Source organism: Vulpes lagopus, chromosome 24 (genome assembly GCF_018345385.1).
Source record: "Vulpes lagopus strain Blue_001 chromosome 24, ASM1834538v1, whole genome shotgun sequence".
Taxonomy (NCBI): Eukaryota; Metazoa; Chordata; class Mammalia; order Carnivora; family Canidae; genus Vulpes; species Vulpes lagopus.
Window position 1 is genome coordinate 46512754 of NC_054847.1, and position 15072 is coordinate 46527825.

The following is a 15072-nucleotide window of genomic DNA, read 5'->3' on the forward strand; positions in this document are numbered from 1 at the left end:
TAAAAATTTTAGGAAAAATATTCAGAACCAAGAGCTTAGTGAAGAGGTCTTAGACTTGACAATAGAAGTGCAACTTATAAATGGAAAAATTGATAAATCAGTTCTCATCAAAATTAAAAATTCTGCTCTGCCAAAAACTCTTGTTAAGAGCAGGAAAGTCAAGCTACAGCCTGCAAGAAAATAATAGCTAACCACATATCTTACAAAGGACTAATATCAAGTATATATAAAATCTTCTCAAAAGTTGGCAATTAAAAAACAAAGGATTGGAGCGTTTGGGTGCCTCAAGTCAGTTAAGTGGCCAGCTCTTGATTTTGGCTCAGGTCATAATCACAAGGTCCTGGGATCAGGCCCCATGACAGGCTTCATGCTCAGCACAGAGTCTGCTTGGGATTCTCTCCCTGTCCCTCTGCCCTCTCCTACCTTGTTCTCTATATCTCTAGAATAAATAAACCCTCAAAAATGATCAAATTAGAAAATGGACAAAAAGCATAAAGAACATTTCAATGAAGAGGATATACAGATGGAAAACAGGTACATGAAAATATATTCAACATCATTAGCTTTTAGGGAAATGTAAATTACAAGGGCAATGTGGTATAGCTACATACCTATTTAGATGGCTAAAATGAAATAAAAAATAACAGTGACAACATTAAACCTGACAAGGGTTCAGAGCAGCTGGATCACTCATTTGTTACCATAGAAAAACAAAACAATGCAGCCACTCAAAACAGGATTTTTTGTTTGTTTGTTTAATATATATATATATATATATATATAAATTTATTTTTTATTGGTGTTCAATTTGCCAACATACAGAATAACACCCAGTGATCATCCTGTCAAGTGCTCCCCTGAGTGCCCGTCACCCAGTCACCCCCACCCCCCGCCCTCCTCCCCTTCCACCACCCCTAGTTCGTTTCCCAGAGTTAGGAGTCTTTATGTTCTGTCTCCCTTTCTGATATTTCCTACCCATTTCTTCTCCCTTCCCTTCTATTCCCTTTCACTATTATTTATATTCCTCAAATGAATGAGAACATATAATATTTGTCCTTCTCCGATTGACTCATTTCACTAAACATGCTATTACCATACAACTCAGGAATTCCACTATTGGGCATTTACCCCAGGAAATGGAAGCATATGTTTACCTGTACACAAATATTCATGACAACTTAATTATTAATGGCATATACTAATAACATCCCAGTATCCTTCAATAGTTGACTAGTAGAAACAAAACAAAACAAAAATAAACAATATCCTGCTACATCCATACCAAAGCTTACTAAAAGATAAATAGATACAGATAATCAAATGACACAACTTCCATGAATCTGAGGAGAACTCTGCTGAGTGATGAAAACCCAAGGACTTTCCTTATCAAGCTCAAAGACTGATTCCTTATATATGATTCATTTGTTTCTTTAATTGAAGAATGATAAAAATCGAGAATAAATTGGTGGTAGTCAGTGAATCAAAGTGGGTACGTCAAAGTGGGGAGGAGGTAAGAAGGATATGGTTGTGTTTACAAAAGGATAACACAAAGGTCTTCATGGTGGCCAGCTGTGATGTTGGATACACCAATTTATATCTCTGATAAAAATGCATAGACACACACACACACACGAATGAATACATGTAAAACTGAAAAAATCAGAACAAGATGGTCAACTTTGTCAGTGCCACCTTCCTGTGGCATTGACATAATTGAGGCATGTACTTTATTGTGGTTGTGGTGTGTACTCTACATTTCCAAGTAAGTTACCACTGGGAAACTAGGTAAAAGGTACACAAGACCTCTGATTTATTTCTCTTTTTTAAAAATTTTATTTATTTATTCTTAAGAGACACACAGAGAGAGGCAGAGTCATAGGGAGAGGGAGAAGCAGGCTCCCTCCAAGGAGCCTGATGCAGGACTCCATCCCAGGAACCTAGGATCACAACATGAGTCAAAGGCAGATGCTCAACCACTGAGCCACTCAGGTGCCCTATGTTTTATTTCTTACAACTACATGTTAACCTAAAGTTATTCTAAAATAAGAAGGTTGAAGGGCACTTGAGTGGCTCCGTCGGTTAAACGTCTAGCTCTTGATGTTGGCTCAGGTCATAATCTCAGGGTCCTGAGATGGAACATAATGTTGGGCTTTATTTTGGACATGGAGCCTACGTAAGATTCTCTCTCTCTCTCTCTCTCTCTCTCTCTCCTTCTCTCTAAAAAAGATAAAAGGAAAAGAAAGAAAGAAATGAAAGAAAGAAAAGGAAAGTGAAGGTAAGGAAAGAAAGAAAGAAAAAAAAGAAAAGAAAAGAAAAGAAAGAAAAAAAAGAAAAGAGAAAAGAAAATAAAAGAAAAGAAAAGAAAAGAAAAGAAAAGAAAAGAAAGAAAAGAAAAGAAAAGAAAAGAAAAGAAAAGAAAAGAAAAGAAAAGAAAAGAAAAGAAAAGAAAAAAGAAAAGAAAATGCTTTCATCATGTTTCACTCAGCTTCTAAATCACCAGTTCGTCAGCTCTTTCTTTCAGGATCCTTTTGTATTCTTAATAATAAATAAGTAAATATTTTAAAAGAGGTTGGATATTTTAAAAAGGCATCTAAAAGAAGGGAGTATTTACCTACTGCATAAGAACCATTATGGTGATGCCTTAGGGATGCCTGGGTGGCTCTGTGGTGGGCTTCTGCCTTTGGCTCAAGTCATGATCCTGGGGTTCCTGGGATCATGTCCATCAGGCTCCCCACCGGGAGCCTGCTTCTCCCTCTGCCTGTGTCTCTGCCTCTCTCTGTGTGTCTCTCATGAATAAATAAATAAAATCTTAAAAAAAAATTAAACTGAAAGCTATTGTTTGGTAGGGTAATACCTTCAGAAAAAATAATAGCCTAGAATTTTGTACCTTGAAAACTTACATTTCAAGAAAATGTTTGAAATTTTCACACAAACAAATCCTTAGAGATTTATCACACAATGCACAATCAAAATACGTAAAAGAATGCCTTTGTAAAGAAACGAAACGATCCTAAGAATATATGAGTTGTAACACGGAATGATAAAAATTCTGAAAAATACATGAGTAAATCTAAATAAACATTTTTTCAACAAAGAACAACAAAAATGATGTATAACTTGTGGGTTTAGAATAAAAATTTTGGACAAAATATAATGTAAATTGGGAAAGTTAATCATTGTTAAGCATTCTATGGTCCTTGTACTAATATGTTAAGGATAAAACCTGCTACCTATAGACTTTAAGTGTGAATATTAAAATAGCTGGAAAAACATCTGAAGATAGAAAAAGTGTAACTTTAAAAATACAAAGGAAAACTATAAAAAACATGAATCATTGTAAAAGAAGAAAAACTGCACAAATGCTGGTTAAAAGGTGGTAGAAATAAATCTAAGTATATTATAAACCTCTGAATAAGTATCTTATTAAAAAGTAAAAGTCTTGATGGCTTCAAAAAATAATTCAGCTATGTATGTTTCAGTGATATTAAACTAAGAAATAAGAATAAAATATTAACATTTAAAATTAAAGCATTACAGGGTTAACAGAAAATTCACATGATCTCAAAACATTGCTCTACAGACCACTTAAAATTTTGAAGGAATATGTAAAAAGTATTGCTTTACCCAATGTAGAGGTCAGAAAGTTTGAAAGTTGCAACCCAGGAGAAAGGATGAAATATGACACAATTGTGACAAGAATAAGCTACGGTTACACATACTGGGTAACCTCGCAAATACGACATCAAGTGAAAAAAAAAAGAAAATTGAAAAAAATTGTGGTCCCATTTATATAAAATCCTAAAGCCTGCAAAGGTAAATATACTGTTTTGGGGTGCATGCATGTGTGGTAAATCCAGAGAAATGAATGAGGGGCAGCTACATACAAAATGACTTTCTTCTCTGGACTAGGATGTTAGGGGGAGGGGTGGAAGAGCCTCAGAGACTGACATAGTTTTATGTATTTAAATTGCCTGGAGATTACAAGAGGATGTGTATGATTTTCACACTTTCGCATGTATTCTTTATGTACATTTATTAAATATCCAAATAATTTAATACAAGAATATTAAGTAGAATGAAATAAAAGGAAAATATATACGACTAAGGATTAAACACTGAAACGAGATTATGATAATAATTGTAGGTGACTGAAAAATTTTGAAACCTGGCCAAGTTGCCAATAGGTGAAACTCACCTGGAGGGGAAAAGGTAATTATAAAGAGTACATTAAAGGAGATACAGATTTCCACCCCCCCCCCCATACTTCAATGGTGTGCGATGCCTCACTAAACAATTACTCTCACATTCTGGAATCTTTTGCACAAAGTTTCCCTCATTACACAACCCACACTCGGCCTTCTTGCAGGTTAAGGTCAGAGCCGGCTGCTTGTGAGGACCCACTGCTCCCTGGTGATGGTTCCATCAGAGCAGATCCTGTATTCTCTCATAGTTCCTAGGCTGTGCTGTCTACCATTCAACTGTGAGTTCTGTGACAGCAGGCATCCAATGCAATGCATTCCATATTGGGGAAACTTCATAAAAATTATTAAATAATTAAGTGAACAAACAAATGTATAAATACATGATATAGTGGAGCAATTGTTGCTTCTTTTCAGATGATTCAGTAAAATAGATTTAGTGAAGTGTTTTAAACTATATTGGAAAAATTATTTAAACTAAGGTCACTCTCTCTCTTTCTTTTTCCAACTTTTCTCCAGAAAAAGAGCATTGATTGGACCTCAAAGATAAGTTGTGGTTTTTTTGAGAGATAGCTAATTAATATAAAAGGGTGTATGCACATCCACTTTATCTCAATAATTCTTTCAATAATTTATTAAAGCATTCCTGCCAATGGAGGGCTCTTAATTATCCATTGCAGGAATTTCAAAATATCCATCTCTTGCTCAAGGCACAATAGTATGTCCTGATCTGAGCTCACTTTGAACCAACTGCATTCTTCTAAATATTAACATTATGAAGCTGTCAGTAGGCATTACAACTGTATAAAAAGACTAAAGATTTCATTCACTTTTAGGTAAAGCAAGATTATGAAAAGAAAAATGAAGTGGGATTTCCCCATACACTTTTGGCAGACGGGAAGCAACAAGCTTCATTTGCAGCTAATGAGTAAGTAGATGTAAAAGTAAGCAGAGAAAGGGTGCCCGCAACCGATCTGGAGAGAGCACAGATGGAGCAAACAGGTGGTGTGGACGCAGCAGGGGCTGATGATGAATGGGATACTAATGGTGGAAAAATATGACCAGATTCAGTAAGAGTCAGATGCATTTCAGCACAGGCTACTAAATTTTAGAGGGCAGAATCCGGAACCCATCTGTGGCATTTCGGTTGATATAGGAAAATGGCCAGCACTTGAAAACAATGCCATGCTTCTGTCCTTTTGAACAAAGAATTTGGTATTAGCCACCCAGGATGGATAAATTATTTCTAAAATTCTATTGTGGGACTTGAATGGAAAATCTAGTTACCGGGTAAGAATTTTAAAAAGGTATTTGTATACAGCTAAAGAAATGAATATTTTCTATCGAACACAGCAGTATGGAGTATATGATAAAAGAAAGGGTAGAAGTTCAAGGAAGCATTGCCGTCTTTAACTTCATTGGCAGTAACCCTTGATGTGCCAACAGAGTCTTGATTCAGTGGCTGGCACAATGAAATACATCAATATGAAAATGTTTCCAACTCACAGTGCAACAGAAACAATAAGACTTTTCACATACCATGAAAACCTATTCCTTGAGATAGAAGTACAAATTGAAAAACATAATTGTCTTCGTTTCATCTCTTGAAATATTTCCTTCTCCAAATTAATTTAAATAGAACTGTTTTAAGAATTTTGGGGGGCCTGGGTGACTCAGTCTGTTAAGCGTCGGACTCTTGATATTGGCTCAGGTCGTGATCTCAGGGTTGTAAGACTGAGCCCTGTGTTGGGCTCCATGCGTCGAGTCTGCTTAAGATTCTCCCTCTCCGGGATCCCTGGGTGGCGCAGCGGTTTGGCGCCTGCCTTTGGCCCAGGGCGCGATCCTGGAGACTCGGGATCGAATCCCACGTCGGGCTCCCGGTGCATGGAGCCTGCTTCTCTCCCTCTGCCTGTGTCTCTGCCTCTCTCTCTCTCTGTGACTATCATAAATAAATAAAAATTAAAAAAAAAAAAAAAAAAGATTCTCCCTCTCCTTCTGCCCCGGCCTCCAAACCCTGCTCTCTCTCTCTCTAAAAATAAGTAAATAAATAAATAAATAGATAAATAAATAAATAAATAAGGTTAAATAAGGTTAATAAGTTAATTAAAAAATTGAAAAATATACGCATCACTTTTGAAAACCTCTAAGAAGTTTGTTAAAGGTTTCAAAGATAGTAATTAAAACACTGACTCATAACTTTTTTACAGATTTGCTCCTTCTGTTATATGAGAGTTACAGAAAGAATTTTATGTTTTCATACATATTCTAAGTTCCTATATATCGCTAAATAACTTGAATCAGGCCCACGATTAGCACAGTAGAGTCAGAAAATCTGCAGAGGTGCTCTGTGTTCTCTCGTGCTATATCCATAAAATGCCAAGTCAGGACTTTGGTGTATCAGCCTGATGTAAAATGTCACCTGCACACAGATTAGTGCCCGCATTCCATGTTGGCATTGTCTATCGGTAGTTAAATACATCAATGTTAATATAGTGTCTGGACATAGAAAAAAAGTCATTTATTTGGAAAATGGGTGTGCAGTGCAAGTATGAGATAGGGCAAAGCAGAAAAAGGAAGTGTAGCAGGAATTGTAATTCTAGGTTTTTATTTTAGACTTGTGATCTTTGACAAACAGTGAAGGTTTTATTATATGCTTTTTTATCTGCAGTATGTCTTTGGGAAATTCAAGGATGAGAGATTATGGTCTATGAATACAAATAAGAATATAAGTTTTTCGTAATTTGAAGCGTAAATCTAATTTTTTTACCTCTCTCTCTCATGTGATGAAACAAAAAGGTTTAATCCATTATTATTAAATCTGGTGTATACAGTCCTCAAATGATACACTTGGTGCTAAGTTCTATAATAGGAATATGTGGAAAACATACAGTTTTAAATGAAGTTATTTTCTATGTCTAAGAATTTATACATAAAAATCAGAAAGATTGTCTTAGTATTTTAAATGCCTCTTACCTCATACATGCATTCATTTACATGTTTGGTCCTCATGAATGTGATTCTACAGAAATGACTGATTATTAAATGAATATACACACATGATTTACTGCTCCTTTCTAAAAGCAGTTTGTAATATACTGAGTGACAGAAATATCAGTGATCATGTTGCAATAGGAAGTGGATCCCCAAAGCTGAACTCAAGTACTGGTAGTGGGAATGGTGGGAAAGAAATAAATTAGGATTTTTCAAAAAATTTGATGTTTATAAAGAAGTGGAACATGGGAACTGTTACAGGTTGAACTGCATCCCCTAAAAAGACAAGTTCAAGTACTAACCCCTAGAACCTGTGACCTTATTCTGAAATAGGGTCTTTTCAGATACAATCAAGTTAAAATGAGGTCGTGCTTGAATTAGGTGGCCCTTTAATCCAATAGGATTGACATCCTTGTAGGAAAAGAAGAGACACAGAAACAAACACACTCAGAGGAACGATGCAGCGTGTGACTTGGGAGCAGCATCTGGAGTTAGACAGCTGTCAGTCAACAAATAGGGAACATTGCCGGTAACCCACCAGAGGCCAGGGAAGAGGCATGAAACAGATTTTCCCCCCTGACTACTCAATAAAGAGCCAAACATGCCAACACTTTGATTTTGGACTCCTGGCCTCCCAAACCATGAGACAATACATTTCTGCTGTTTTTAGTCATCTGGTTTCTGGTACTTTGTTATGGTAGCCCTAGGAAACAAATACAGGAGGAGTTGGGGAAGCCTCCAAAATTTAAAAACTGAGTTAAAGGGTAAATAGTAGCAAACTTCAATGGAAGCAATAAGGTTAGCAAAGGGAACTAGGCTAGTTCAAGATATGGCCTATGCTCTAAGTTCACTTTTAGAAATCTTAATGTTTATTTTTACTCCCGTGGGATGTAACAGTTGAATCAATCGCCCTTTTGTGGGAACATCTTTTTTGTGTTCCAAATGGCACCTGGTCCATTTTTATGTCCTGGAACTTACTTATCAAACCGTGACTATCTTCCTTTTTTTCATTTTACTGGGGCCACTGAGGATGAAGCCTTTTCACTTTTGAGTCCTGAGCAAACAGCAATGCCAGTGTTGAGTAAGTGGACAATAAAGGTTTGTAGAATGGATGAGAAAACAAAAGGTGTCCCAGGATAAAGCTTCAGGAATGATAAGTATGATTGATAGGGTCACATCTGACTTCCTATGACCTGTGACTGTGGTATGTTACCTGGAAAGGGGACTCTGAAGGGGTTTTGTAGATGTCTTTAAGATTTCAGACCTTAGAACAAAGAGCACGCACTATAGTGTAATCTAGGCTCAATCTAATCAACGGGGCCCCCAAAAGCAGAGAACTCTCTCCAGCTTAAAACAGAAGAGATGCAGGAGCAGGAAAAGTTAGATTTGAAACATGGGAAGAACTTGATGGTTTGGTTACTGGGTAGAAGGTAGAGATGCAGGATCCTAAGAACCCCAGGTAGCCTTTAGCTGAGGAGAAGCTTCCAAATGGCAGCTGGAGAAGGAATGTGGTGTCAGCCGTACAACCACAATTCTGCCAACAGACGAATCAGCTTGGGAGCAAAGTCTTTCCCTGGTGCTTTCTGCTAATAGCCCAGGCTGCCTGCTACCTCCATTCCTGCTTCTGAGAGACTCAGCCAAGCCATATGTGCTCCTGACCTACAGATGCTGTATTGTATTGTGTGAAGCTGCTAAATTTGTAGTAATCTGTTTACCAACAAGAGAAAACTAATATGCAGTTATTACTTAAATATTCCAGTGGATAAGAACCCCAAAGGATATAAAGACAAGCATGGGAGTTTGAGGAAAACATGGGATTTCAAAGCCAAACTGGCTGGTTTCAAATTGCCCTCTATCACTTAGCTCTCAAATGTTGGACTATTCATTTACTTTAAATCTCAGTTTTTATTTCTATAAAGTGGACATTTTTCTACCTTACAAAATACTTGAGAAGATAAAAGAAGAAATGGGTTAATATAATCAAAAAGCTTAAAAGAGTCATATGACATATAGTAAAGTAAAACTTTAACTGTAAGGTATTTTCATTGCTATTATTTTTATTTAGGGACATGGAGAAAAAAAACACATAGACTAGCATAATAAGCATCTGATATATGCTTATCAAACAAACAAAAATAACATGTTAATGAAAGGAACAAACGAATGAGAAAAAAAAATCATAAAGACATGGAGAATTTCTGGAGAGCAAAGTCTAACTGAATTTGAATCAGGAGTGACTTTTGAAAAAGATGATAGTAAAGGGTAATTAGAAGCTCCAAAGGAGGTTAGGTCCTAAATTCATTGAGGGAGAATTTTGATCTGGTCCATTTATATATCTTCTTCAGTGACCCTCATGATTCCTAACGTGTCATAGGTGGTCAATAAATATTTCATAAATGGCAGAAGGAAAAATGAAAAAGTTTTGGGTTTGGGAACCCAAAGATCAGTGTGCTGACAGTTTCTGTGTACTGATACACACAGGTCACTTTGTGAGGAATCTTGTCAAAAAAACAATGCTCAGAGACTCAAGGAGCCAGTATTTTGGATATGGAGCATTAGGAATGCAGATAGGGTCACCTGTGCTGAATGTCACAGGGACACAGCAAGAAAGGAACATGACAATTACAGATTCTGAATGATGGTCAAGTTTAGGTTGATATGAATTTATTAACACAGAGCATATGGTTTTGTGTCTTTTTCCAAAGTGTTCCACCATCCAGGAGTGGAAGCAGAGAGTGCGGAGAGTAAAAATCAGATCACTGAGATGCAAAGTTAAGGCTTCATGGATTAATGACTGGGGATTTAAAAGAGGGGACAGGGAGCAAAAGATCAAGAGAGGCTGAAGGACTAAGAGCTTGAAATAGACCAGCTGATGGTCAAGATGATTGCAAAGAATAGATTTTTTAAAAGATTTTATTTATTTATTCATGAGACACACACACACACACACACACACACACACACACACAGAGAGAGAGAGAGGATGAAAGAAAGGCAGAGACACAGGCAGAGGGAGTAATAGGCTCCCTGCAGGGAGCCTGATGTGGGACTCTGTCCAGTGTCTCCAAGACCAGGCCCTGGGCCGAAGGCCGTGTTAAACTGCTGAGCCACCCAGGCTGCCCCTGCAAAGAATAGATTAAGGCAGCTTAAAGGAATGGAAGATCAGGAAGACATGTAGCAAGAGAAGACTGTCTTAATTTTAAATCTTATATATGGCAACGTTTTTAATGATGGCAAGGTCTGAGACATAGATGACATATATGGACTACCCATGAAAACCATTTGTATCTGTTAGTGGCATATTTTATCATGGAGCAGTGGTCAAGTCATATGTGCCAATCACATTGGGTATAAGTAGTCAATCCATGAGCTTAGTACTTCAATCTTAGGTGTGGTGTTAAAGCCTCAAGACTGTCTGCTGGAAGGAAGAGGAGTTGTTGAATCTAGAGGTAAAATTAGAAACTCAAAAACTCAGCCATTCAAACATTTCTTGATGACTCCCCAGTGTGATGGCCATAGTGCTAGACAAGAGAGAGATGAGAAAAAAGCATGGTTCCTGATCTTGAAGCATTCCTCCATAGAAAGGAAAGATTATATGGCCTTCTCTTTTTCTCATCTAAGGAGCAGAAAGTTGTGATTTCAAATTGTAGTGGAGAGGCCCACACGGGAGAGTGCTGTCATCTGAGGGGAACCAGTCTACTTCCATACTACCCTGCCCATGCCCCATCTTGTCTGAAGGGAACCAAATTTCAACTGATAAGAGACTATCAGTAATGCTATTGGTATATGTCCACTTTGGAAAAACTTTTAGTAGAATTTCTAAGTTTAATTTAACATGGAAATATCCCATGACACATCCCATTACTAAACTTAATTTAACATGCAAACATCCCATGATCCTTTCTATTCCAGCTGAAATGGGTGCCTGTACACATTAAAAAAAAAGGCAATAGTATTCACAACAGCTTTTAGCTTTATTCATAACAGTGCCAAATTGGAAACAACCAATACGTTCCACCTACTTTCACGTATACATTTTTTTTCTGTATGGATTTTGTATTCTCTATTCTCTAAATTAAAATACCTATTAAAATTCTTAAACAAATAAAAATTGTCATTTTATTCTGGGTGATTTCAATCAATGGCTTTTATAGTTAATAATATGATGCAAAATACCACTTGAAAATAAAATATGCAAGTATCTGAAAAGTGTTTTGAATCCCTCCCATTGCTTTTGCACTTCAGGCATAAGTTAAGCTCAACGTGAAGAGTAACTGAACATGCGCTCAGAGGAGTGAATAAGGTCATTCAAGCAACAGTGAAATGGTAATCAAGTAGTCAGGGAGGAAGACTGCTGTGAGAGGAAGTAGAGGCAAAGTCTAGAGTAGTGAAGGTGTGTGTGGTGGGGGAGTCTCCCGTCATTGAGAAAGGGCTGGTATCAAGCTGGATATATCACAAGAAGTGGATAAGAAGTTGAGGGGCTCCATTGACTCATCTGTCTGTATTCCTGAGCACTAACCAGCTCCCCTTGCTGAAAAATCGCCCTTGGATATGACAACACACGGCAGCTTCCATAGATGGATTATATAAAAATGTCAAGTTGAGCAGATATGACTATTTTTGAAATGTGCTTTCTCTTAGAAAATTATGCATTATTTCTCCTCAATTTATTCTTTCACCAATATAATCATTTTCCTTTATATTGCTCTAGCATAGGTCCAAATTGTCCATTGTCACTTTTCACTTGTAAATCCGAGTTCTAGGCATAATTATTTTCTCCCTGTTTTGAATGATTTATGGGCCTCATTAAATATATATATATATTTATATATATTCTCCTATGTCAACAATAAGTCAGTACATTTTTTCTCCAATTAAGCCTTTTTTTTTCCTTCAGGAGAGAACTAAAATGTGTGTTCAATTATATGCAGAATGCTATGTTGAAATGAATGTTAATACATTTAATCTAAAGGTCCAGGGTCCAATTCCTTGGGCAAGTAATACCAGATCTTGCCCACTACATTTACGTACTAAAAGGGCATGATTTTTTTTTCTTTTGTTTACTATTGCATCCCCAGCATGTAGGAAAGTTCCTGATACACAGATGGTTCTCAGTAATCTTTTCTTAAAAAATTTTGTGGAGCAGAGGCTTATAATAATCCATAAAAATGCCATGGGGTGAAGCAGAGTTAAGGATCCCATGAAAAGGATGGGAGTTTCTCAGAAATGGACTCCCCCTCCCATAGTGGTGGGGATTCCATTGTGGGCTCGACCACTTGGCCAGGGAACCCGACAGAGATACTGTGAGGGGTGGACCCCTTCTGTCCACAGATCACCTATCATTTCCAAGGGAAAAATAGAAGTGTTCTCAGAATCCTGAGAGGACATGGAACAGCCAGGATTTCCCCAGGTGGCACAAGTTAACACAGTCATTCCTAATCTCCTCCACTGGCAGTGTGGAATGAAAGGTACATTTATGTGCCCTTGCCTGGCTCAAAGCCTCTGCCCGTTCCTGTCAACTTGAAAGCAAAGTGATCCGAAGTATGACATTTTCTTCCAGATGCCTGTGTGTTCCCTTTCCTACTACTATTATCTTGCCCAAAAAACTATAAGCACTCTTTCTTCCTTAGTTTTTACGTTTGTAATTCCCACAGTATTTAGTCTTGATGGAAGTCGATTCTAACACAAAGATCTAGAGCCAGTAACAACACAGCCATTCATTCTCAGCCTCCTTGCATGAAAATATATCTCCAAGAATTTCCCATTTTCCCCTAAGCACCAGTGAATGGTGTAGAGGAAGGACAAGTCAAACAGATCAATAATCAAAAAGAGGCTGAGAAGAATCATGTGATGGAGGAAGGAAACAGAAGGGATGGAGCCAGACCACTCCACTGGATTGACTTTGGTAAAACCCCCAAATCTCAATACCTCAGTTACTTAGGACATTGCAGGATATTTCTCTTGTCTATCACAGTGAAATATAGAAGGGTAGGAGGGTTCTACACCATGCCCTTCTATTCTTGACTTGTCGAGTGGTTTTATCAGGAAAAATTTAGATTTTGGCAAGTGTTTCTTGAGTATATAGTGTTCATATAGTTTGTTTTTTATTATGTGGGTAGAATGTACTATATTACTTGATTTTTGTCCATGGAATCAGCCTTGCATTCCTGGAATAAATAATGCTCGGTCATGATATATAACCTTTTTTATATGTTGCAGGATTCTGTCTTTTGGTATTGAGGATCCTTGTGTATATATTTATAGAGGATTTTGGTCTGTAGCATTCTTTTCTTCTGATATGTTCGTCTCATCTTGGTATTAGGGTAATAGTAGCCTCATAGAATGAGTTAGAAAATATCACCTCTTCTACTGTTTGAAAGAGTTTATGAAAGATTTATATTATATTTTACTTAAATGTTTGGTAGTATTTACCAGTGAAGCTATCTGGTTCTGGACTTTTCTTTGTGCAGTTTCCCTCCCCCTACTTTAATTCGTTAATTACTTTCAAATTAGCAGGCCTTCCCTTCAGTTTTATTGAGATACGATTGACATTTAACATGGTATAAGTTTAAGATGTACAACATTATGATTTGGTATGTGTAGATATTATGAAATGATCACCACACTAAGTTTAATTAATATCCATCACCTCACATAATTTCAAATTTTGCTCCTTATGATGACAACTTTTAACACTTACTGTCTTAACAACTTTCATATCCATAATACAGTATTTAAAAACTTCATTTTAAGTTAGTAGACTTTATAGAGTAGTTTTAGGTCTGCAAGTCAGGGGTATTTTGATTACTAATTCAATCTCTTGTTATATATTCAGATTTTCTATTTATTTAATATTGGTTTCAGTAATTTGTGTCTTCCTAGAAATTTATCAGTTTCATTGGGTTATATAAATTATCAACATACAGTTTTACCTTATAATCCTTTTCTGTAAGGTTTGAAGCAAAAACCCTTATTCGATTTCTCAAGTTATTTTGGAAACTTGAGTCATTTTCTTTATTTCATCAGTCTAGCTTAATTTATGTAAATTTTTTTTAGCTTATCAAAAAAACAATTATTGTTTTCATTAATTTTCTTTATTTTCTGTTATATTTTTGGCTTTAATTTTTTTTTAAGAGGGCACCTGTGTGCATGAGCAGGGGAGAGGCAAGGGGAGACAGAGAGAATTTTAAGCAGGCTCCATGTGCAGCACTGATCCTGATGCAGGGCTCCATCTCACAACCCTGAGATAATGACCTGAGCTGAAATCAAGAGTTGGATGCTTAACTGACTGAGCCACCCAAGTACTCCCTGCTCCAATTTTTGTTTCAACTAATTCTAATTTTTGAACCAGCTCTTTACTTTGGGCTTAATTTGCTCTTTAATTTCTAGACTCCTAAGATATAAATTTATATATATATATATATATATATGTGTGTGTGTGTGTGTGTGTGTGTGTGTGTGTAAATTTTCCTATAAGTACTGCTTCATCTACATTTCAAAGTTTTTGGTATATTGTGTTTTTGTTTTGCCTGTGTTCATGTCTTCTAACTTTTTTATGATTTCTTCTTTGGCTCATTATTCAGCAGTGTGTTGTTTAGTTTCTACATATTTATGAATTTCTCAAATTTCATTCTGTAATTGTTTTGTAATTTCACTTTATTATGACCAAAGAACATATTTGATTTCAATATTTTTATATATATTGAGGCTTGTATTATGTGTTAATATATAGTCTATCATGGAGAGTGGTTATTTTGGATGCCTGAGAGAAATGTGTATTCTGCTGTTCATTGTAGTGTTACATGTGTGTCTGCTATGTCCTGTTGGTCAATAGTGTTGTTCAAACCTTCTATTCGCTTGTTGATTTTCTGTCTAGTTGTTC